General features: G+C 43.4%; 1 protein-coding gene across 3 annotated transcripts in view; it reads left to right on the forward strand.

The window, feature by feature from the left end:
- The first annotated feature begins 1,135 nt into the window (after nt 1–1,135).
- LOC123774677 (octopamine receptor beta-2R) overlaps nt 1,136–26,730 on the forward strand; it is a 104,181-nt gene continuing 78,586 nt past the window's right edge. For all 3 annotated transcript variants that reach the window (XM_069321973.1, XM_069321968.1, XM_069321971.1), the window contains exon 1: nt 1,136–1,861. The gene's annotated coding sequence lies outside the window, so the exon portion shown is untranslated. The remainder of the gene's footprint in view (nt 1,862–26,730) is intronic.

A 26,730-nucleotide genomic window follows, 5' to 3' on the forward strand; every position in this document is an offset into this window, starting at 1 on the left:
TAAATGCATGAAAACAAAAGTTTAGATGGCAAAAAGAAAATAGATTCGAAAAAGTTCAGGTTCACCGGGTTTGTTAACCAATCAGAGAGCCGGAGCGGTCACCCCTCCATGGCAATATTGGGATGGATTAATCTGGATTTAACCTATTATAGAACTGGGTTTAAGGATTAATCTGGATTTAACCTATTAGACAGCTGAGTTAGGGTCGATTAATCTGGATTTAACCTATTAGACAGCTGAGTTAGGGTGGATTAATCTGGATTTAACCTATTATAGAGCTGGGATTAATCTGGATTTAACCTATTAGAGAGCTGGGTTAGGGAGATTAATCTGGATTTAACCTATTAGAGAGCTGGGGTAGGATGGATTAATCTCGATTTAACCTATTTAACCTATTAGAGAGCTGGGGTAGGATGGATTAATCTGGATTTAACCTATTAGAGAGCTGGGTTACGGTGGATTAATCTGGATTTAAGCTATTAGAGAGCTGGGTTAGAGTGGATTAATCCGGATTTATTATGGCTTTGGCTGATTTCAAATTTTGATAAATAATGCTGAAAACATTTCGCATCTCAGACGTCTCTCACGATGACTCTCTGTCTCCTGCTGCTTAGGTACTCCCTCATCACCTATATGATGAGCACATCATATACCGCACTACGATATATGGTGATAATGATTATAATGGAGTGATGATGACTATCATCATGGATTGTTGAGGGGTGGGGGTGACGATGCTCCGGAACGAAGCCCACTCTGCTAACCTAACCAGACCAAAAGACGGGGGATGGAATTGTGAGCAGTTGCATAGTAGGTTGCATTTGGTACGGTGGTTACTGAAACGTCCAAAATGCGACCTATTGGTTGAGAAATCGGGTTGTTTTGGGGGGCGAGGATATGAGGGGTCAGTTGGGAGGGGTCGAGGCTCCCCCTGATCGTCACCATGAGGTCAAACAAGGTCACCCAAAGGTCAAATGCCCAGTGTAATCTCTATTGGTGCCAGGGATAGAGGGAGAGGCAGGGAGGGGGAGGCAGAGAGGGGGAGGGAGAGAGGGAGAGGCAGGGAGGGAGAGGCAAGGAGAGAGAGGGAGGGAGGGAGAGTGCCAGCCACGCCAGTGAGTGCCTGACCGTGGTGCAGCAAGGTCGCATGTGTGTGTGTGCCAGGCACCCAAAGCCACTAGTGCCGCCCCCACTCCTCCCACCAACCCCCCCACACACGCTTAACTCACTCCCTCCTCTCTCCCCCACACTCCCCCTCTCCCCTGCGTTAAAAGGGAGGTTCTCGGAGGAAAGCAGAAAACTACCTGATCAAAAACATATCAAAAGAGGATGTGATGAAGTCAAAATATCATGAAATTTGTTGACAAGTGTGAATTCAAATTTCGACTAGATTTGGGCTGTGTTTCGACTGTGTACGGTGCTGGCTATGTCTGCCTCTCTGTGCTACCAGAATACCACCAAGCAAGCACAAGAAAGCAAATGGGAATTACGAAAAAGCCCAAACAAGCAGACACGCCATTAAACCAGACTTGCACTGTCTTTTAGCTCCTTTAAGCACTGAAGGTCCGTTACCTTCAGGTCATCAGTGCTAAACGCTATATAGAAAAAGAAATTCCTATTAGCTCATATAAACGTTTCTTAACACAATATCGTACTCCATTTACAGTGTGTGGCGAAAGGTTTCGAACCTTCTGAAGCGTGTGACTATAGCAGGAGCTCTGGGAACAATTTTGAATGAGGCTTTTAGTGTCAAAATTGTAAATTACTGGATCTTTTCTGTGAGTTGGTCAGACAAAGGACTGGCGGCCTCCTGTGGGATCTCTTCTGGGACCTGGCAAGCTTATTGGTCATCACAGTGACGGTGAGTGTGGGGGGGGGGGTTACAGTAACGGTGAGTGTGTGGGGGTTACAGTGACGGTGAGTGTGGGGGGGGTTACAGTGAGTGTGTGTGGAGGTTACAGTGAGCGTGTGGGGGTTGCAGTGACGGTAAGTGTGTAGGGGGATACAGTGACTGTGTGTGGGGGGGTACAGTGACGGTGAGTGTGGGGGTTACAGTGACGGTAAGTGTGGGGGTTACAGTGACGGTGAGTGTGTGGGGGGTTACAGTGAGTGTGTGTGGAGGTTACAGTGAGTGTGTGTGGGGGTTACAGTGAGGGTGACTGTGTGTGGGGTCACAGTGACGGTGAGTGTGTGGGGGTTACAGTGACGGTGAGTGTGTGGGGGGTTAACAGTGACGGTGAGTGTGTGGGGGTTACAGTGACGGTAAGTATGGGGGTTACAGCGACGGTGAGTGTGTGGGGGGGTTACAGTGACGGTGAGTGTGTGGGGGTTACAGTGACGGTAAGTGTGGGGGGGTTACAGTGACGGTGAGTGTGTGGGGGGTTACAGTGACGGTGAGTGTGTGGGGGGTTACAGTGACGGTGAGTGTGTGGGGGGTTACAGTGACGGTGAGTGTGTGGGGGGTTACAGTGACGGTGAGTGTGTGAGGGGTCACAGTGACGGTGAATGTGTGGGGGGATACAATGAGTGTGTGGGGGTTACAGTGACGGTGAGTGTGTGGGGGGGTTACAGTGACGGTGAGTGTGTAGGGGTTACAGTGAGTGTGTGGGGGGTTACAGTGACGGTGAGTGTGTAGGGGTTACAGTGACGGTGAGTGTGTGGGGGTTACAGTGACGGTGAGTGTGGGGGGTTACAGTGACGGTGGGGGTTACAGTGACGGTGAGTGTGTGGGGAGTCACAGTGACGGTGATTGTGGGGGTTACAGTGACGGTGAGTGTGTGGGGGGGTTACAGTGACGGTGAGTGTGTGGGGGTTACAGTGACGGTGAGTGTGTGTGTGGATCACAGTGACGGTGAGTGTGTGGGGAGTCACAGTGACGGTGATTGTGGGGGTTACAGTGATGGTGAGTGTGTGGGGGTTACAGTGACGGTGAGTGTGTGGGGGGGTTACAGTGACGGTGAATGTGTGTGGATCACAGTGACGGTGAATGTGGGAGGGATACAGTGACCACCTCTACCGTCAATTCCCTGTCCTGGGAGGATTGACTAGGTACCGACCCTTAAAACTGTTCGCCCCTGTTCACCCAGCAGTAATTGGTTACCTGGTTGGTAAGCGATTAGTGAGTCGTGTTCCAGGGGGAATCTAGTAGCTATGGAGTAGCCTCCTGCTAGGAGGCTGAGAGTAAGCTCTCAGCCTCGGCCTTCCCAGTCGTAGATATGTAAATATTTACACTGGAGGGATAATAGTAATATTTTTGATATATTGTAATAATATTTGGCTTCTGTTGATGTTTTAAAATGTTGATGTTTAAAAATGTTGATGTTTTTAAATGTTGATATTTTAAAATATTGTTTTAAAATGGTGATTTTCTTAAAATTTGGATATTTTAAAATGTTGATATTTTAAAATGTTGTTATTTTAAAAATGTTGATGTTTCAAAATGATGATATTTTAAAATGTTGATGTTTTAAAATGTTGATATTTTAAAAAATTTATTTTTAAAATGTTGATGTTTTAAAATTATAATATTTTAAAATGCTGATGTTTTAAAATGTTGATATTTTTTTAAATTTGATGTTTTAAAATGTTGATATTTTAAAATGCTGGTATTCTAAAATGTCTTAATATCTCTTTTTCAATTTTTCATCATGCACAGAAACAATATCATGCAAGTTAATTTAATTTGTAGGTGATATTTCGCCTGTAAGGGATTTGGTAAATCTAATTTATTTCTTATAAAATGAAACTGGCGGAGAGGGAGAGAGGGGGAAAATGAGGTGAGGTATTAAAGTGAGCTGAAAGTGAGTAGAGATTTTGGAGGTGAAAATGAGATGAAGGTGAAATAGAGTATAGGCTTTATGCCTCATATGTTACACTTATGAAGCAGTAATTATGCAAAAGGAGAAGCAATGATTTATTATTTTAATAATAACGGTGATTTTTTTGGTGGAAACAGATTTTTCATTTTCTTCTTGTGTTGTATTGGAGATAAATTAGGCGTTCCTGAAGCCTATTTTGTGGTGCGTCTGATTCATGTGTGTGACATCACAGATGAGTGATGATGTGTTATCATCACAGTAGACATACTTGTCTTCACTAGTTTGGCGTCATTGCAGATGTTGGTTGAGTTGTTTGTATTCTATGTATTCCTCTAGTTCTGTGTTGCAAGCGTTTGTGTTGTCTCTAATGAGCTATAATGTATTTAATGTTTACGAAGGAACCAATTATGTATACAGTTATCTCTCTCTCTCTCTCTCTCTCTCTCTCTCTCTCTCTCTCTCTCTCTCTCTGTCTCTGTCTCTGTCTCTCTCTCTCTCTGTCTCTCTCTCTCTCTGTCTCTCTCTCTCTCTCTCTCTCTCTCTCTCTCTCTCTCTCTCTCTCTCTCTCTCTCTCTCTCTCTCTGTCTCTCCTCTCTCTCTCTCTCTCTCTCTCTCTCTCTCTCTCTCTCTCTCTCTCTCTCTCTCTCTCTCTCTCTCTCTCTCTCTCTCTGTCTCTCCTCTCTCTCTCTCTCTCTCTCTCTCTCTCTCTCTCTCTCTCTCTCTCTCTCTCTCTCTCTGTCTCTCTCTCTCTCTCTCTCTCTCTGTCTCTCTCTCTCTCTCTCTCTCTCTCTCTCTCTCTCTCTCTCTCTCTCTCTCTCTCTCTCTCTCTCTCTCTCTCTCTCTCTCTCTCTCTCTCTCTCTCTCTCTCGTGTGAAGAATAGTAATGGGAGACGGACGGCGGTTGTTGCCTCACCTGAAGGAGGGATTAAGGGGCAATTCCCGCCCGATAATTGCTTGTTTCCAAGAGCGCAAACTCATACAGCGAACCACCTCCCATAGGAGCGCACTTATGAACACTTGTAGAGCACCACCTCCCACAGGAGCGCACTTACGAACGCTTGTAGAGCACCACCTCCCATAGGAGCGCACTTATGAACACTTGTAGAGCACCACCTCCCACAGGAGCGCACTTATGAACGTTTGTAGAGCACCACCTCCCACATGAGCGCACTTATGGACACTTGTAGAGCACCACCTCCCACATGAGCGCACTTATGAACGCTTGTAGAGCACCACCTCCCACAGGAGCGCACTTATAAACGCTTGTAGAGCACCACCTCCCACAGGAGCGCACTTATGAACGTTTGTAGAGCACCACCTCCCACAGGAGCGCACTTATGAACGTTTGTAGAGCACCACCTCACACAGGAGCGCACTTATGAACGTTTGTAGAGCACCACCTCACACAGGAGCGCACTTATGAACGTTTGTAGAGCACCACCTCACACAGGAGCGCACTTATGAACGTTTGTAGAGCACCACCTCACACAGGAGCGCACTTATGAACGTTTGTAGAGCACCACCTCACACAGGAGCGCACTTATGAACACTTGTAGAGCACCACCTCCCACAGGAGCGCACTTATGAACGCTTGTAGAGCCGCTCCTCCCACAGGAGCGCACTTATGAACGCTTGTAGAGCCCCACCTCCCACAGGAGCGCACTTATGAACGTTTGTAGAGCACCACCTCCCACAGGAGCGCACTTACGAACGCTTGCAGCAAACATTAACCACCAGGATTGCAAGCAGCACTCCAGAGACATGGTTGCAGGCGCCATCACCGTGTAGGTGTTGTAGCAAGGTGTGCGGAGGTGGTTGTGGAGGTGAAGAATGTGGTAGTTATAGGTTACCTGTTAGATAACCTTTACTACAACCCTCCCTCTCCATCATCACAACCACCACAACTACAACCATCACCTCACAACCATCACCCTACAACCACCACCACCACCACCTCCACCACATCGTCGTCAGCACTGCAGTAAACACCGGCCGGTCAGGAACACGCGAACCTTGCAAGAGAGATATAGTGGGAATCCTGCAATTGCAAGTGAAACAATAATTTTGTAAACATATATTAAATTCACAAACGTAATTTTTACATATATACATACATCCATTCGTACATACTTACATACATATACGTAATGCGTACATTCATGCTTACATATATATGGCGACACTTGGCACTCGCTGCACCCGGCTAAATATTTTATACAAAACTAATTATTCATTCCAGTAATGTACAGCATTACTCACTGATGTTGGAGGAATATACACGGACATTTTCTACTAGTCATACTTTGGCCGTAGAGTCATAACTTTAAAAAGAGCTCTATCTCTCTCCGACCCCCTCGAACTAAAGCTCGACTCACCAGTTTCCCACAGATTTAAAACACCAAGAACGGGGAAACTTCTGTATTTTTGTTTAATATTTCACACTGCTGGGTTCCATCCACCGACTAACCACCCGCATGCCAATGGAAAATTACTATATTTTTTTCAGAGACAGATGAAACAGAGATATAGTCAGTGAAAAAACAGAAACAGAATGGGAACGATGCAGAGACAGAGAAACAGAGAGAGGAGAGGAAACAGCTGGAGAGAGAGAGAGAGAGAGAGAGAGAGAGAGAGAGAGAGAGAGAGAGAGAGAGAGAGAGAGAGAGAGAGAGAGAGAGAGAGAGAGAGAGAGAGAGAGAGAGTAGAAGTGAGAGAAGAGTGAGAGGGAAGGATGGTGAGACAACCTGGCCTCAAAATAACACGTCGCATTTTGACGTATAATCTAAGACCAAAAATCGTCGTACTAGAACACGGTAGCGGTTCGCAGAAATTGACGTACTGTCCCGTTTTCTGTTTTGGGTCCTCTGATCGGTTAGGACAAGGGGGCACATTAGTACGACAGTTTCTTGGCGTTTTGGAACCTTAGGAGGACGGGGCTGGTTGTGGAAAGAGGTGAAGATAATGAGAGAAGAGGGAGATATGGAGATAGAGGGGGGAGTGAGTCCCAGGCGCAGCCGGGTCCTATCCAATCCTATATAAAGTCCTATAGAGTTACGTCCCAATTAACACGGGCCTTAAGTTTCGCCCCGGCCCGGTAAGCCAGGCGTCGCCGCTGCTTAGAAAGTTCATTAAAACTTCGATCTAATAAACTTTTTCCACCTCCATGGTACGAAAGTTGCAGTGGAGGGGGGGGGGAGGGAGGGTGTTGGCGTGCGAGAGACGGTCGCTGGGCGTGCCTCGGGCCCTGGACGGGTATTTGCCATGGCAACTTTCCTCATTGCTTCATTTACTGCTTGACAGGGTTGACAGTTTGTGTGGAGGGTGGGGGGGGGGGGGGTTGTTAGTGAAGAACAAACGCAGTTGTTGAAACTCATAATGTAGAATTGTCGTAGAAAACGGGGGAAGCTACCTTGCATTAGTTTATTGATTTTTACCTGTTCTTCACTCGTACCCGTTCTTCAGTGCCACCTGTTCTTCAGTGCCACATGTTCTTCAATTGTACCTGTTCTTCAGTTATGCCTGTGAGTGTACTTGCATGAGTGCCAGCAGCTCCATGTATGAATGTATTTTTGCTGTATGTCAATAAAATCCACGTGCTTTTGTATGTCAACAAATCCACGTGCTTTTCAATGCATCGGTCTCGATAGGTTAGGTGGGTTGCTTGGGTTAGTTGGTTTCTGGTTAAATAAAACCGTTGCATATTTAACGGAGTGGCGAGTCGAGAGAACACACGGACATGCTAACTGTATAAACTTGAAACCATTCTCGAGGCAACTTGAAGTTTGAACTTGAAGGCGTACACAAAGTTAGTATGGAAATCAGATAAACCAACTTTGACAGTCGAGCTTAAGCTAAGAGTAAGTCTCCAGTAAGTTGAGAGTTGGGATTAAGTTATGGAGATCAAAATAAGTTCGAAAGTCACTCTTAATCTTACCAAAAGTCATCTTCCTTATTAATTAGACTCTGCAATCAGTGGAGGCTACGTTGACCAAAGTTCAGCCAAGGTCCGCCGTACAAGGGACCAACTTAGGTGAAGTGAAGCCCCAGCAGCGCGCTGAAGCACCCATTGTGCACTGAGCAGGCAGGCACAGGCAACTTGTCCTCAGGCCTGGCTCGTTAGAGGCCCCTCCCCCCCCCCTTTCCCCGGCATATGTGGTTTGAGCATATATATATATATATATATATATATATATATATATATATATATATATATATATATATATATATATATATATATATATATATATATATATATATATATGCGAACAAGCCTGAATGGTCCCCAGGACTATATGCGAATGAAAACTCACACCCCAGAAGTGACTCGAACCCATACTCCCAGAAGCAACGCAACTGGTAACTACAGGGCGCCTTAATCCGCTTGACCATCACGGCCGTCAAAAGGAAGTGATAGCCGAGGCTATTTGAGCCACTTCCCCGACGGCAACTCGGATGGTAATCTTGGGCATAGCATTTCACCAAATCACCTCATTCTTTGGGGCACACGTGAGGAACACAAATGCGAACAAGCCTGAATGGTCCCCAGGACTATATGCGAATGAAAACTCACACCCCAGAAGTGACTCGAACCCATACTCCCAGAAGCAACGCAACTGGTAACTACAGGGCGCCTTAATCCGCTTGACCATCACGGCCGTCAAAAGGAAGTGATAGCCGAGGCTATTTGAGCCACTTCCCCGACGGCAACTCGGATGGTAATCTTGGGCATAGCATTTCACCAAATCACCTCATTCTTTGGGGCACACGTGAGGAACACAAATGCGAACAAGCCTGAATGGTCCCCAGGACTATATGCGAATGAAAACTCACACCCCAGAAGTGACTCGAACCCATACTCCCAGAAGCAACGCAACTGGTAACTACAGGGCGCCTTAATCCGCTTGACCATCACGGCCGTCAAAAGGAAGTGATAGCCGAGGCTATTTGAGCCACTTCCCCGACGGCAACTCGGATGGTAATCTTGGGCATAGCATTTCACCAAATCACCTCATTCTTTGGGGCACACGTGAGGAACACAAATGCGAACAAGCCTGAATGGTCCCCAGGACTATATGCGAATGAAAACTCACACCCCAGAAGTGACTCACACCCCATGAAGTGACTAATCACTTCTGGGGTGTGAGTTTTCATTCGCATATAGTCCTGGGGACTATATGCGAATGAAAACATTTCGCATTTGTGTTCGCATTTGTTCGCATTTGTGTTCCTCACGTGTGCCCCAAAGAATGAGGTGATTTGGTGAAATGCTATGCCCAAGATTACCATCCGAGTTGCCGTCGGGGAAGTGGCTCAAATAGCCTCGGCTATCACTTCCTTTTGACGGCCGTGATGGTCAAGCGGATTAAGGCGCCCTGTAGTTACCAGTTGCGTTGCTTCTGGGAGTATGGGTTCGAGTCACTTCTGGGGTGTGAGTTTTCATTCGCATATAGTCCTGGGGACCATTCAGGCTTGTTCGCATTTGTGTTCCTCACGTGTGCCCCAAAGAATGAGGTGATTTGGTGAAATGCTATGCCCAAGATTACCATCCGAGTTGCCGTCGGGGAAGTGGCTCAAATAGCCTCGGCTATCACTTCCTTTTGACGGCCGTGATGGTCAAGCGGATTAAGGCGCCCTGTAGTTACCAGTTGCGTTGCTTCTGGGAGTATGGGTTCGAGTCACTTCTGGGGTGTGAGTTTTTCATTCATATATATATATATATATATATATATATATATATATATATATATATATATATATATATATATATATATATATATATATATATATATATATATATATGTGTGTGTGTGTGTGTGTGTGTATATGTATATGTAAGTTAATATTTGTATATATTAAATTTATATATATAGGTTCTGTTGGCTATTATTTGTGTTTGAAGCACGTTGGTGAAACATTTTTAGAATTGTGATTCGAACAGAGGACGTGAGCGAAGCACTTGTTCCGGAAGTGTTCGGACGTCAACAGTTGAGAGACATGTATAAACCGCTTTTCATTCATAAACAGGAGGTTTGCCGGCTGGATTAACGCGCTTGGATTGGTATATGCGAGGACAGGCTGAACACTGACAGTGCTGTGGTTCGAGCAGAGGTCGGCAGCGAAGCACTGCTCAAGAAATCTTGAAACGTCTTCTTCAAAAAATATTTCAAAATCTTCAAATGAAAGAAAAGTGCTTCGTTCATGTCCTCTGCGCAACCCGTCCTCGACTCAAGTCCATTACATCCAGCGGTCGCTCCCACAGACGCATTCATAAATTTTAACATGCTGTTCATTCAGAACAAGAATTTTCTCAAATATAAATTAATATTATAATATATTAGCATATTGTATATATATAGGCATAGGTTAGGTTAGGTGTTTAGGTTCGGTTGGCGATTATTTGCATTTGTAGTACGTGGGTGAAGCATTTATAGCGAAGTGGTTCGAACAAAACTCGTCAGTGAAGCACTTGTTCCGGAAGTGTTCGAACGAAATCAGTTGTGAGTCGTGTGTAAACCGTTTCTCATTCATAAACAGGGGGTTTGGCGGGTGCATGGAATCACTTTTGGATCTTTGTTTGGAGGACGGGCTGCCTCTGCGCGAAGCCCTCCTCTCTAAATCCTCAGTCCGTTACACACGACTCACAACTGATGACATTCAAACACTTCCGGAACAAGTGCTTCACTAACGAATTTTGTTCGAATCACAACGCTGTAAATGCTTCACCCACGTACTACAAATGCAAATAATCGCCAACAGAACCTAAAACACCTAACCTAACCTATACCTATATATGCATAATATGCTATTATATTATAATATTAATTTATATTCGGGAAAATTAGTGTTTTGAATGAACAGCGTATTAAAATTTATGAATGCGTCTGTGGGGTCGACCGGTGGATGTAATGGACCAACCCGTCCTCGACTCAAGTCCATTACATTCAGCGGTCGACCCCACAGACGCATTCATAAATTTTAACATGCTGTTCATTTAAAACGGGAATTTTCTCAAGTATAAATTAATATTATAATATATTGGCATATTGTGTATATATAGGCATAGGATAGGTTAGGTGATTAGGTTCTGCTGGCGATTATTTGTATTTATAGTACGTGGGTGAAGCATTTATAGCGTTGTGATTCGAACAAAATTCGTCAGTGAAGCACTTGTTCCGGATATGTTCGAACGTCAGCAGTTGTGAGTCGTGTGTAAACCGTTTTTCATTCATAAACAGGGGGTTTGGCGGGTGCAAGGAATCACTTTTGGATCTTTGTTTGGAGGACAGGCTGAATGGACTTGAGTCGAGGACGGGTTGGAAAATCCCCTACACAGTGAAGCACCCGCACGATGAAGAGGCTTTAACCAGGTCGGCAGAAAGTACATAGTAACTCCTGTCTGAAATTTTATTATCTGTACCCCCCTCCCTTATCTTCTCTCTCTCTCTCTCTCTCTCTCTCTCTCTCTCTCTCTCTCTCTCTCTCTCTCTCTCTCTCTCTCTCTCTCTCTCTCTCTCTCTCTCTCTCTCTCTCTCTCTCTCTCTCCGTTCTCACTTCAGGATTTTCAACTTTTATCTTTCCAGCTTTCGAAAAATATTGATTAAATTTCCATTTTTTTATCACTATCCATTTTTGTTTTCCATTTAATTTAAGTATTTATCTCAAGGTCAATAAACTTATGTAAATTGTATACAGCCAGACACTAACGAGGCCTCACGCGTTATCACCTTGTTTCTTATTTCCTTCGTTATTCCGCTTACTCTTTATTGCTAGCCGCTTCAACAGAATTATGGAGAGAGAGAGAGAAAGCGAGAGAAAGAGAGAGAGAAAGAGAGAGAGAGAATAAGATCACCCTCCCTACCTATAGACAGTCCTCCGTAGCGTAGTGGTAGTCGTGTCTCCCGTGTTATGACAACTTCACATTCTTTTACACCGCCTTCTGGCTTCTGTTTGATCCTAGATGTTTATTATCTCTGTCTCTCTCACTCTGCTTGTCTGTCTGTCTGTCTGTGTACCTGTCTATCTGTCTGTTTGCCTGTCCTCGTTATCGACAGCTCGTAATGTCTGTTTAAGTCCCTCAATCTCTTAATTGGGGGAAATATCTCTCAGTTCAGCGCTGCTGTCGTTACTCAGCGCTCTTGTTCAGTGCGTCACGCCTGCCTCTCTCTCTCTCTCTCTCTCTCTCTCTCTCTCTCTCTCTCTCTCTCTCTCTCTCTCTCTCTCTCTCTCTCTCTCTCTCTCTCTCTCTCTCTCTCTCTCTTGTCTCTCTCTCACTTTTCCTTGCCTCATCCCCCTCTTTCGTTCTCTCGTTCTCTCTCTCTTCTTTCTACCTCTCGTCCAAAAACTCTTATCATTGTGTATATTTTGTTCAGCCTTTGTCTATGTTGTTGCGTTCATTCTTGTTCTCTCTATTGTAGCTCTTATCTCTGGCATGTGTTTGTTCCCTATCACCCTTTATCTCTGTGTGGATGTGTGTGTGTGTGTGTCTGTCTTTCTGTCTGTCAATCAACTGATGTACAGATTCCTGAGCCTACTGGGCTCTATCATATCTACATTTGAAACTCTGTATGGAGTCAGCCTCCACCACATCACTGCCTAATGCATTCCATTTATCTACTCTGAAAATGGAAAAATTCTTTCTAATGTCTTTGTGGCTCATTTGGGTACTAAGTTTCCACCTGTGTCCCCTTGTTCGTGTTCCACCCGTGCTAAATAGTTTGTCTTTTTCCACCCCTGTCAGTTCCCCTGAGAATTTTATAGGTAGTTATCATGGCTTCTCTTAATCTTCTGTCTTCCAGGGACGTAAGGTTTAGCTCCCGTAGCCTTTCCTCGTAGCTCATACCTCTCAGTTCTGGGACTAGTCTGGTGGCATACCTCTGAATCTTTTCTAATTTTGTCTTGTCTTTAACTAGGTACGGGCTCCATGCTGGGGGCCGCATTCTCTAGGATTTGTCTTACATATGTGGTATACAAAGTTTTGAATGATTCCTTACACAGGTTCCTGAAGGCTGTTTTGATGTTAACCAGTCTCGCATACGCCGCAGATGTTATTCTTTTTATGTGGGATTCAGGAGACAGGTTTGGTGTGATATCAACTAGATCTGTCTCTCTGTCCGTTTCGTGAAGGACTTCATCTCCCATTCTGTATCCTGTGTCTGGCCTCCTGTTTCCACTGCCTAGTTTCATTACCTTACATTTACTTGGGTTAAATTTTAGTAGCCATTTGTCGGACCATTCCTTCAGTTTGTCTAGGTCATCTTGTAGCTTCATACTTCCTCAGTCTTAATCCTCCTCATAATTTTTGCATCATCAGCAAACATTGAGAGGAACGAGTTTATTTCCGAGTCAATTTGTCAACATTATTGAATCATATATTTTGAACATTAGCAGAGATTTGTATAATATAGATCCAGTTTTGATTGATCAGTTAATGGCAATTTGAATAGTATCATTGATACACATTAATCTCACTAAAACCTTATTAATATCCCATTTTCTTATTGTTTCTCACATCATCTCTTTCCTGCCTTTATATCCACACCACTGAACTGTAAATCCTTACGGGCTATTCATGCCCGTGCCACCTCTTGGGTGGCTTAATCTTCAATTTGTAAATCCGTCCTTCTGAAGATGTATTAATAATTACGAAGGTACTTAAGGAAATTCCTGTCTTAATCCTTCCTTCGTGGTCTGACACTGTCACATTGTTCATCATGTGTTAATTTTTTCGTGATTTACACATTTACACACACACACACACACACACACACACACACACACACACACACACACACACACACACACACACACACACACACACACACACACACTCAGATATGTATATATATATATATATATATACCTACCTGTTAATTAGCCAATATACCATGTGTCTAGCTGGCTAATCTTGCCATGTTATCCTGGCATAATATACACATTAACATTTAACATACGTGAACACGATGCAAATGTTGATATTAAGGCAGAGTGTTGATGTTTACTCTTGAACAGCTGTTACTAGCACACGTGTTGATGTTTACTCTTGAACAGCTGTTACTAGCACACGTGTTGATGTTTACTCTTGAACAGCTGATACTAGCACACGTGTTGGTGTTTACTCTTGAACAGCTGATGCTAGCACACGTGTTGATGTTTACTCTTGAACAGCTGTTACTAGCACACGTGTTGATGTTTACTCTTGAACAGCTGATACTAGCCCACGTGTTGATGTTTACTCTTGAACAGCTGTTACTAGCACACGTGTTGATGTTTACTCTTGAACAGCTGTTACTAGCACACGTGTTGATGTTTACTCTTGAACAGCTGTTACTAGCACACGTGTTGATGTTTACTCTTGAACAGCTGATACTAGCCCACGTGTTGATGTTTACTCTTGAACAGCTGTTACTAGCACACGTGTTGATGTTTACTCTTGAACAGCTGTTACTAGCACACGTGTTGATGTTTACTCTTGGACAGCTGATACTAGCATACGTGTTGATGTTTACTCTTGAACAGCTGATACTAGCACACGTGTTGATGTTTACTCTTGAACAGCTGATACTAGCACACGCGTTGATGTTTACTCTTGAACAGCTGATACTAGCCCACGTGTTGATGTTTACTCTTAAGCAGCTGATACTAGCACACGTGTTGATGTTTACTCTTAAGCAGCTGATACTAGCACACGTGTTGATGTTTACTCTTAAACAGCTGATACTAGCACACGTGTTGATGTTTACTCTTAAGCAGCTGATACTAGCACACGTGTTGATGTTTACTCTAAAGCAGCTGATACTAGCACACGTGTTGATGTTTACTCTTAAGCAGCTGATACTAGCACACGTGTTGATGTTTACTCTAAAGCAGCTGATACTAGCACACGTGTTGATGTTTACTCTTAAACAGCTGATACTAGCCCACGTGTTGATGTTTACTCTAAAGCAGCTGATACTAGCACACGTGTTGATGTTTACTCTTAAGCAGCTGATACTAGCACACGTGTTGATGTTTACTCTTAAACAGCTGATACTAGCACACGTGTTGATGTTTACTCTTAAACAGCTGATACTAGCACACGTGTTGATGTTTACTCTTAAGCAGCTGATACTAGCACACGTGTTGATGTTTACTCTTAAACAGCTGATACTAGCACACGTGTTGATGTTTACTCTTAAACAGCTGATACTAGCACACGTGTTGATGTTTACTCTTAAACAGCTGATACTAGCACACGTGTTGATGTTTACTCTTAAACAGCTGATACTAGCACACGTGTTGATGTTTACTCTTAAACAGCTGATACTAGCACACGTGTTGATGTTTACTCTTAAACAGCTGATACTAGCACACGTGTTGATGTTTACTCTTAAACAGCTGATACTAGCACACGTGTTGATGTAGGGAGATGAACGTTGTGTATCACATACAGCTTTTCTGTGTATTCACTGTATGTTTAAGTCTAGGATTCTTATGGCTCATTGGTCAATAAAGCTCTTGTGGTTTGTATAATAACCCTGTAGAGGTTGAGAGGCCTGAAGCCCAACACCAAGCTCTGGTATTTAAGCTGCCGGTTTAAGCTCTGGCACTTAAGCTCCGGCTTAAGCTCTGGTGCTATGGCTCGCACTCAACTGAACTCTTCTCTGTCTATTCTTCTACTCTCCGTACTTCCCTTTCACCTACTGGGTAATCTTCTATGTATGTATGTATGTATGTATGTATGTATGTATGTATGTATGTATGTATGTATGTATGTATGTATGTATGTATGTATGTATGTATAAGGAGAGGAACATATTAAAGTGCTCAGTGAGAATCCTCAAGGTCTTCTCTGAATACTCTTTATTTTCTTCTACGAGGCTTTGGGTCCCTACTTTTACACCAGAGGTGGTACCCCTTTATATATATATATATATATATATATATATATATATATATATATATATATATATATATATATATATATATATATATATATATATATATGAATGAAAACTCACACCCCAGAAGTGACTCGAACCCATACTCCCAGAAGCAACGCAACTGGTAACTACAGGGCGCCTTAATCCGCTTGACCATCACGGCCGTCAAAAGGAAGTGATAGCCGAGGCTATTTGAGCCACTTCCGGCTATCTGGCTATCACTTCCTTTTGACGGCCGTGATGGTCAAGCGGATTAAGGCGCCCTGTAGTTACCAGTTGCGTTGCTTCTGGGAGTATGGGTTCGAGTCACTTCTGGGGTGTGAGTTTTCATTCGCATATAGTCCTGGGGACCATTCAGGCTTGTTCGCATATATATATATATATATATATATATATATATATATATATATATATATATATATATATATTGTATTAAATATGACCGAAAAAGTAAGATTAATAATTCTAACACGAATTTTCTCAATCTTTCGTACATTATGCTTCACTGTTGGAGGTAAATCAAAAATCACTTCTCCAAAATTCATTTTTATTTCTAGTCTGACGCGACACGGGCGCGTTTCGTAAAACTTATTACATTTTCAAAGACTTCACAAATACACAACTGATTAGAACTTGCGTTTCCCTGATTTTTATATCTACATTTGAGTGAGGTGGGAAGGGTGATGTGGCATTACATTTGAGTGAGGTGGGAAGGATGATGTGGCATTAGAGGATATTAATAGGGTATTAAAAGTATCAACACAAGACAGAACACGAAACAATGGATATTGAATAGAAGTGTTTGTAGAAAGCCTATTGGTCCATATTTCTTGATGCTTCTATATTGGAGCGGAGTCTTGAGGTGGGTAGAATATAGTTGTGCAATAATTGGCTGTTGATTGCTGGTGTTGACTTCTTGATGTGTAGTGCCTCGCAAACGTCAAGCCGCCTGCTATCGCTGTATCTATCGATGATTTCTGTGTTGTTTACTAGGATTTCTCTGGCGATGGTTTGGTTATGGGAAGAGATTATATGTTCCTTAATGGAGCCCTGTTGTTTATGCATCGTTAAACGCCTAGAAAGAGATGTTGTTGTCTTGCCTATATACTGGGTTTTTTGGAGCTTACAGTCCCCAAGTGGGCATTTGAAGGCATAGACGACGTTAGTCTCTTTTAAAGCGTTCTGTTTCGTGTCTGGAGAGTTTCTCATGAGTAGGCTGGCCGTTTTTCTGGTTTTATAGTAAATCGTCAGTTGTATCCTCTGATTTTTGTCTGTAGGGATAACGTTTCTATTAACAATATCTTTCAGGACCCTTTCCTCTGTTTTATGAGCTGTGGAAAAGAAGTTCCTGTAAAATAGTCTAATAGGGGGTATAGGTGTTGTGTTAGTTGTCTCTTCGGAGGTTGCATGGCTTTTCACTTTCCTTCTTATGATGTCTTCGATGAAACCATTGGAGAAGCCGTTATTGACTAGAACCTGCCTTACCCTACAGAGTTCTTCGTCGACTTGCTTCCATTCTGAGCTGTAGCTGAGAGCACGGTCGACGTATGCGTTAACAACACTCCTCTTGTACCTGTCAGGGCAGTCGCTGTTGGCATTTAGGCACATTCCTATGTTTGTTTCCTTTGTGTAGACTGCAGTGTGGAAACCTCCGCCCTTTTCCATGACTGTTACATCTAGAAAAGGCAGCTTCCCATCCTTTTCCGTTTCGTAAGTGAAACGCAGCACGGAACTCTGCTCAAATGCCTCCTTCAGCTCCTGCAGATGTCTGACATCAGGTACCTGTGTAAAAATGTCGTCAACATACCTGCAGTATATGGCCGGTTTCAAGTTCATGTCGACTAAGACTTTTTGCTCGATGGTACCCATGTAGAAGTTTGCAAACAGGACACCTAGGGGAGAACCCATAGCGACCCCATCTACTTGCTTATACATATGCCCATCCGGGCTCAAGAAGGGTGCCTCTTTAGTACAAGCTTGGAGTAGTTTCTTCAGAATACTTTCTGGCATGTCAAGAGGAGTACAGGCTGGATCACGATACACTCTGTCGGCTATCATTCCGATTGTCTCGTCCACAGGTACGTTGGTAAACAGCGATTCTACGTCCAACGAGGCTCTTATCCCTGTGGCCCGTGCGCCCCGCAGTAAGTCCACAAATTCCTTTGGAGACTTCAGGCTGAAGGCGCAAGGAACATAAGGAGTCAGCAGGCCGTTGAGTCGCTTTGCCAATCTGTACGTGGGTGTGGGTATCTGGCTAATGATTGGCCGAAGTGGGTTTCCAGGCTTGTGCGTCTTGACATTTCCATACGCATATCCAGGTTTATATTCCCCAATGATCTTTGGCAGGTGGAGTCCGGATTTCTTGGCGTTCACAGTTTCGATCAGTTTGTTGACCTTTGCTTTTAATTCGGCTGTAGTGTCCTTCGTTACCCTTTGGAACTTAGTTTGGTCAGAGAGTATGATGTTCATTTTCGCCAGATATTCGTCTTTTTTAAGAATGACATATATTGGCGACTTGTCACCTCTCCTGACAACTATCTCCTTGTTCTCACGAAGGCTTTTAGCTGCCGCTCTAAGCTCGGGGGACAGTATGGTGCTTCTGTAGTTGCCTCGATTCTTTCCTCCTTCTGCAATAAGTTCTGCTTGTAAGGTATCTTTGGTAGTGACCTTCTTTTGTGTCTCGAGGTCGAATATGTCATCCAACAGAATTTCCAACTCCACTTTCCGGGCCATTTCACTCGGTCTGGACATAACATGACAGTTTATGCCCAGATTTAGGAGAGTGACTTGGTCCTCAGTGAGGTTAATTCCTGCAAGGTTCAGGAAGCCATCTCTTGGTCGTGGAATTGCCATAGGTCCTCCATATAATGTTGTTAGTTTCTTGATAATCCTTGTTTCAGTGCTGAGGTGATGTTGGTCTGTGAGGATGTCGAGGTGTTGTTCAATGCGGGTACGGATACTATGGTCGATGTTGCTATTTCTCCACTCGTTTGTAGCATGAAGTAGTTGCGTTTTTTTGTCTTTGATTTCATTCTCTGCCTTGTATATCTGATCACGAATCAGATCCTGGCGATATTTTATCGTGATATTTTATCGTGAACTTCGGCCAATCATTAGCCAGATACCCACACCCACGTACAGATTGGCAAAGCGACTCAACGGCCTGCTGACTCCTTATGTTCCTTGCGCCTTCAGCCTGAAGTCTCCAAAGGAATTTGTGGACTTACTGCGGGGCGCACGGGCCACAGGGATAAGAGCCTCGTTGGACGTAGAATCGCTGTTTACCAACGTACCTGTGGACGAGACAATCGGAATGATAGCCGACAGAGTGTATCGTGATCCAGCCTGTACTCCTCTTGACATGCCAGAAAGTATTCTGAAGAAACTACTCCAAGCTTGTACTAAAGAGGCACCCTTCTTGAGCCCGGATGGGCATATGTATAAGCAAGTAGATGGGGTCGCTATGGGTTCTCCCCTAGGTGTCCTGTTTGCAAACTTCTACATGGGTACCATCGAGCAAAAAGTCTTAGTCGACATGAACTTGAAACCGGCCATATACTGCAGGTATGTTGACGACATTTTTACACAGGTACCTGATGTCAGACATCTGCAGGAGCTGAAGGAGGCATTTGAGCAGAGTTCCGTGCTGCGTTTCACTTACGAAACGGAAAAGGATGGGAAGCTGCCTTTTCTAGATGTAACAGTCATGGAAAAGGGCGGAGGTTTCCACACTGCAGTCTACACAAAGGAAACAAACATAGGAATGTGCCTAAATGCCAACAGCGACTGCCCTGACAGGTACAAGAGGAGTGTTGTTAACGCATACGTCGACCGTGCTCTCAGCTACAGCTCAGAATGGAAGCAAGTCGACGAAGAACTCTGTAGGGTAAGGCAGGTTCTAGTCAATAACGGCTTCTCCAATGGTTTCATCGAAGACATCATAAGAAGGAAAGTGAAAAGCCATGCAACCTCCGAAGAGACAACTAACACAACACCTATACCCCCTATTAGACTATTTTACAGGAACTTCTTTTCCACAGCTCATAAAACAGAGGAAAGGGTCCTGAAAGATATTGTTAATAGAAACGTTATCCCTACAGACAAAAATCAGAGGATACAACTGACGATTTACTATAAAACCAGAAAAACGGCCAGCCTACTCATGAGAAACTCTCCAGACACGAAACAGAACGCTTTAAAAGAGACTAACGTCGTCTATGCCTTCAAATGCCCACTTGGGGACTGTAAGCTCCAAAAAACCCAGTATATAGGCAAGACAACAACATCTCTTTCTAGGCGTTTAACGATGCATAAACAACAGGGCTCCATTAAGGAACATATAATCTCTTCCCATAACCAAACCATCGCCAGAGAAATCCTAGTAAACAACACAGAAATCATCGATAGATACAGCGATAGCAGGCGGCTTGACGTTTGCGAGGCACTACACATCAAGAAGTCAACACCAGCAATCAACAGCCAATTATTGCACAACTATATTCTACCCACCTCAAGACTCCGCTCCAATATAGAAGCATCAAGAAATATGGACCAATAGGCTTTCTACAAACACTTCTATTCAATATCCATTGTTTCGTGTTCTGTCTTGTGTTGATACTTTTAATACCCTATTAATATCCTCTAATGCCACATCATCCTTCCCACCTCACTCAAATGTAATGCCACATCACCCTTCCCACCTCACTCAAATGTAGATATAAAAATCAGGGAAACGCAAGTTCTAATCAGTTGTGTATTTGTGAAGTCTTTGAAAATGTAATAAGTTTTACGAAACGCGCCCGTGTCGCGTCAGACTAGAAATAAAAATGAATTTTGGAGAAGTGATTTTTGATTTACCTCCAACAGTGAAGCATAATGTACGAAAGATTGAGAAAATTCGTGTTAGAATTATTAATCTTACTTTTTCGGTCATATTTAATAAAATATGTCTACAGGAAAGACTGCTACCAAAATATACTAATATATATATTGGTGTATACTGGCATTTATACATGTTTCACTGAATATGACTACATATTCTGTATTAATTATTTTCTTGTTTAGGGCTTCTATCCCTCTGACTGGTGCTCTTGCATCTGGGTGTAATTGGAAGAGAAGTTCTCCAAAAGTCATCTTCGTTCGAGGAGTTATATTAATTACAATCTATTCTAACACCATGCATATAACAGTAAGTCGAGCAAAGAGCACAAAATAGTGCAATAGGCTTTATATAAACAAACTGATTGCTTTGGATCTAATAGGCTGTTGTTGTTGGAATTATTTTGCACTATTTTGTTTCATTGGTCTTCTAAAGGGATGCATTGTGGTCCTCAGGTGCTATAGCTACCCCCTGGCTGCACACTTGATGCATCTTATCTTGCAAACTATTTTTATTATTATTATTATTATTATTATTATTATTATTATTATTATTATTATTTTCTACCACAGACGTGGCCACACATTTACAATGCTAACTAGCATATATACATTTTCTTCTGTCCTCCATGGACAGGGTGAGAGATTTGTCAAACATACAGTTCAGAGATTTATTGAACAACCACAGAAGGTGATCGTAGTGCTTTTAAAATGTTAGGCTAAGCTACATACGTAAATACATAGATACACAGCTTTATGAATGCATTAATGTGAATTTATAATGGTGAAATGTAATTCTGATCAGCTTTATACTTTATACACATACATACACACATATACATGCATACATACATACATACACACACATACATACATACATACATACATACACACACACACATACATACATACATACATACATACATACACACACATACATACACATATATTTGTCTCTTTTACTCTGACAGGGTGAGATTGCTGACAAGAGAAACTAGTGTGCAATTAAGAACTTAACCACTGAAGGGATGTTTTTACAAGCTCAGGTTATATAGTTACATTACACGGTTAATCTAGGGGTACAAGTCCAATATATCATCAAGTGTTCCAGTACTCATATAGTAGTTACAGAGTTCAGTATACCTCAGCCCAGGAGGGCGAAAGTCAGACAATATGGGACATTCTACAATATAATGTTCAAGTGAGTGCATGTTTTCTCTTTCACAAAGTTAACACTACGCCTGAGACATAGACGTATCTGGCAGTTTTCTCAAAACCCAAATGTCGAGTACACAATGTGTCAACTTTGTGACTTGCAAACTATTGAGAGAAGCGTTCAAAATGAGGTGGTTTCATGAAACTGTTGCAACTCAGTTTGTTCACGTTCTCGGACAAAGTCATGATAGGTTAAATGAACAAATCCACAAGGGCCGTGACGAGGATTCGAACCTGCGTCCGGGAGCATCCCAGACACTGCCTTAATCGACTGAGCTACGACAGGGTTAATGTGGATTTGTTCATTTGATGCATCACGTTAGTGTGATCTCTGTGTGTGATCATGATAGGTTAGATTAGGTTAGGTGAAAATAGGCTTGGTTAGTTTAAATTAAATTTGGTTAGTTTAGGCTAAATTTGGTTAGTTTAGGCTAAATTTGATTAGGTTGGTGTTACGAACCCGGATCCAGCGTCCGTGCCTGGAGCAGTGACAAAAACGCCATCTGTGGGTCAGCTCCCGAAACCCCCGCCAAACGAACGACGACACCTAGTGAGGACAGCGTGTACTGGCCTCGAGGACCAGTTTCCAGTCTGGTTCAGCGCTCAACACCGCCGCTACTGACCTCTGGTGAGGTGGTGCTCCGACGACAGCGCCATCTATGGAGTGGATATGTCGGGCGTTTGTATCTGAGCCTGTGAGTGTGGTGTATTAGTGTCCCGGTTATTAATGACGTGTCTGCTTACAGAGCCGACCTGGGACCACTGTGTGGAAGGTGGAGTCAGTCTACCCGAGGCAGCCAGTCTCCATACTGTGAAGTTTGCTGTAGCTGTTGTGACGTCGTCCCCCCGGAAGAACACTGTGGTGTGTTAAGCCTGCCAGTGGAGTGGCAGTGGAAGGATTTACCCGGGACCGACGGTTGGAGACGATAATCCACTGGGGTAGTGAGGACAGGAGGGTGATTGGTGATATCACACGAGACTCCTGTCTAGGGCGTACCCCTTTTATCGTTCGTGGAGTGGCCGTACCAGCCTTGTAGGCTCAGTACCTGCCAGCAGACCTGCTGGACGTGTGGTTGACGGCCTCCACGACGATGCCCCCAGTGGACCTGTGTTGTGGCTGACCTGTGGCCAGGGTAGACTCGGCGTTCTCAGAGGACACGTCTTGAGGCCACGAAGAAAGCACCGCGGACTCAGCACCTAGCTTCAAGGATCCATAGTCTCCAGCAGAAGACTACAGTGTCGATCCCCTTTGTAAAGTGTTAATACCCCTCCCCCTTGTGTACGTTTTACTCTTATATATTTAAATGGTGATGGTGGACATTATATAATATTAAGTTCTTAACTTTCTTTCCCTACTCCATTTAAGTTACTTGCGTCACGGATCGCATCCCTTGAAAGCCTCTACTGGCTTGGGGTCGGATATATATATCTTCCTCAAACGACATCAGAGTAAGAACCCCGTTGCGTCCCGAGAGGGCCGTAACAGTTGGGATAACTTACGATGGATTTGGTTTGGTTAGATTAGGTTCGGTGAGGAAAGATTTGGTTAGGTTGGACTAAATTTGGTTAGGCTAGGCTAGGTTATGGTAAGTTAGGCTGGGTTAGGTCGATTACTTCACATTAGGTTAAGTTTGGTAAGCTTATTTAGATTTGTTCGACCATGATTAGGGAAAAACTTAAATAAGGCGTCTCTCAAATCGTTTGTGTGCGACTTAATTAAAACCTAACAACCTCTTGAGACTTGCCAAGTTTACCACAATAGCCTAGTGACCAACTAGCAAGTATACTTTAGTCTTGAATACCGTCCAAGACTGAAGTAAAGTCCCAGTGAAAATATACACAGAGAAGCTGGGTATATATATATATATATATATATATATATATATATATATATATATATATATTCCTGATTCCAGATTGTGAGGGACGACCTGATTGGGATTAGTGGCTTTCTGGTCGGCTTAATTAGTGACAGGGAGTCTTACGTGGCTGGGAACAGGGCGGAAATTCGATTGTTAATTTCATTCCTTGATCTTTTTCACTGTAGTGGGCAGCGGTGAATATACTTTCCGATCGCCATGATCCCACTGGGGTGGTTCAAGACATATACTGCGGTTCTTATGGTTCTGGTTTATGAGTGGCAGTTCTCGTAGCACTGTGTGCGTGTTTGGAATTTTTTATATACTATTCGTGCCTGCAGAATCAAATTGTTAGCTCTTGGGCCCCGCCTTTCTGACTGTTGGTTGTCTGATGTAACGTCTCCCGATGTATTTTCTTCTGTTATATCTACTACATGCATCAACAATCACAAAAACATTGATATAAGTATGCGGAAAACCCACATTTGAAAAATTAGAGAATGCTTAACGCGGCAGTGATGTGGTGGAGGCTGACTCCATACACAGTTTCAAATGTAGATATGATAGAGCCCAGTAGGCTCAGGAATCTGTACACCAGGTGATTGACAGTTGAGAGGCGGGACCAAAGGGACAAACCTCAATCCCCCGCAAGCACAAATAGATGAATATAACTAGGTGAGTACACACACACACACAAATCCCCAGGATGCAGCCCGTGGCAGGTACCTATTTACTGCTAGGTGAATAGAGCATCAGGGTGAAGGAAACTCTGCCCATTTGTTTCCGCCTCCGCCGGAAATCGAACCCGGGCCATTAGGACTACGACCCCTAAGGGCTGTCCACTCAACCGAGAGGCCCCCCCCCCTGGATGTATGTCAGGGAGTGTGTGTGTATGTGTGTATTTGCTTGCATTAACAAGATTCTCGCATGCCCCTCTCCCCTATAAAAAATACACCCCGTTATAAAATACTGTAACACCATACTAACAGATCCGCTTTTCTGTTGCGCAACTTCAACAGGTTCCAGCGTCATCCCGTTTAATTTTTACGAACTGTGTACGGATTTACACAGATAAACACACAGGAATGTCAACGGAGCCAACTGAGAGAAAATATATATGAACTCGTGGGGAATACATTGAAATGCAGACATCGCCACAAAAGTCAGAGATTACGGCAAAAGGTAAGGCTCGCCAGAAACATCAGGGATCACAACAAAAATCAGGGACCTCGATAAAAGTTAGGGATCACAACAAAAGTCAGGGATCTCGATAAAAGTCAGGGATCACAACAAAAGTCAGGGACCTCGATAAAAGTCAGGGATCACAACAAAAATCAGGAATCACGATAAATGTCAGGGATCACAACAAAAGTCAGGGACCTCGATAAAAGTCAGGGATCACAACAAAAATCAGGAATCACGATAAAAGTCAGGGATCACAACAAAAGTCAGGGATCTCGATAAAAGTCAGGGATCACAACAAAAGTCAGGGATCTCGATAAAAGTCAGGGATCACAACAAAAATCAGGGATCTCGATAAAAGTCAGGGATCACAACAAAAATCAGGGATCTCGATAAAAGTCAGGGATCACAACAAAAATCAGGGATCTCGATAAAAGTCAGGGATCACAACAAAAGTCAAGGATTACAAAAATAGATCACAACAAAGGGCAGGGAACACGACAAACGATAAAAAAACACACAACAAAAGCCTGGGATCACATCAAAGGGCGAGTTCACAACGAGAGGTTGAAATCACAGCAAAATATCATCAACTGTTCGCTAAAGGTTCTTTAAGCGCCCGTTAACGCTAATCTTGTAAGTTCATGGTATAAAAGATCATGGTAGAGATCCGCTGGGATATGTGAGGCTCATACGAATATTTATCAGTAAAGCAGAACAATTCGTAAGCAAATCCTCCTTGGAAATGGCCTGAGCCAAGACACTTTTCCAAGACAGGCAGTTCGTAGTAGTAGCATCTATACCGTACAGTAGATCGGTACCGTCTCACGCCTCGTGAATACCAAATGTAAAACTAAATTTTATGTCGAATTTTCGTTAGGTTAGGCTAGATTAGGTTGCGTTAGGGTGGATTGTGTTAGGTTAGGCTAGATTGGGTTAGGTTAGATTTGGCTGGGGTTAGGTTAGATTTGGCTGGGGTTAGGTTAGACTAGTTTATAAAGTAGCGATGATATAGAAGTGTACATATTTTTCTCAGATGTTAGCCCCCACTCCGTCGATGTCACATGGTAGCGTGTGGCCTAGGCTGCGCGGGTGGCGGTAGGGACAAGTGACCCAGACGTTCGCCAGTTGCGACGAGTGTCGGTGAACTTTCCCTCAAATCTGACATCAAATGCGGCAGATGCAAATGGAGTAGACGACAGCTGTCACTCAGGCCTTGTTCCGGCAAGTTTTCTCTTGACTTCGAGTGTCAAGTTTTCGCAAGTTTGGCCCGCCAAGTTATGCCAGGAGAATACTGGATTTGAATAACAGTATGTTTTATTTTGTTTTGCATTGTTTTCGCAAGTTTGGCCCGCCAAGTTATGCCAGGAGAATGCTGGATTTGTATAACTGTAAGATTTATTTTGTTTTGCATTGTATTCGCCATTATTATTATATTTCTTGGTTTATTGTGTTAGTACCTATATCTCTACTAGCAGTGCCAGACCAAACAACCACCACCACACCCAACAACTATCATCATCAACTATCGTCATGTTTCGGAAATTGCTATTCTCCACATTTTCAGTTTTTCCAGTCTTCTTTCCTGGTCATCAAATTCGGAAGAAAGAGAGAGAGAAAGAGAGAGAGAGAGAGAGAGAGAGAGAGAGAGAGAGAGAGAGAGAGAGAGGGAGAGAGAGGGAGAGGGAGAGGGAGAGGGAGAGGGAGAGGGAGAGGGAGGCAGCGACAGAGAGAGTCAGAGAGACAGGGATAACATGTCAACAAAACGATGCAGAAGCAAGCATCAAACACGACTCTCAGTTTGCATCGTTTGATTCCAGCTCTACCGTGATTGAGAGTTGATTAAGCAAACACCAAGAC

The sequence above is a fragment of the Procambarus clarkii genome, chromosome 10, assembly GCF_040958095.1.
Source record: "Procambarus clarkii isolate CNS0578487 chromosome 10, FALCON_Pclarkii_2.0, whole genome shotgun sequence".
NCBI classification, from domain to species: Eukaryota; Metazoa; Arthropoda; class Malacostraca; order Decapoda; family Cambaridae; genus Procambarus; species Procambarus clarkii.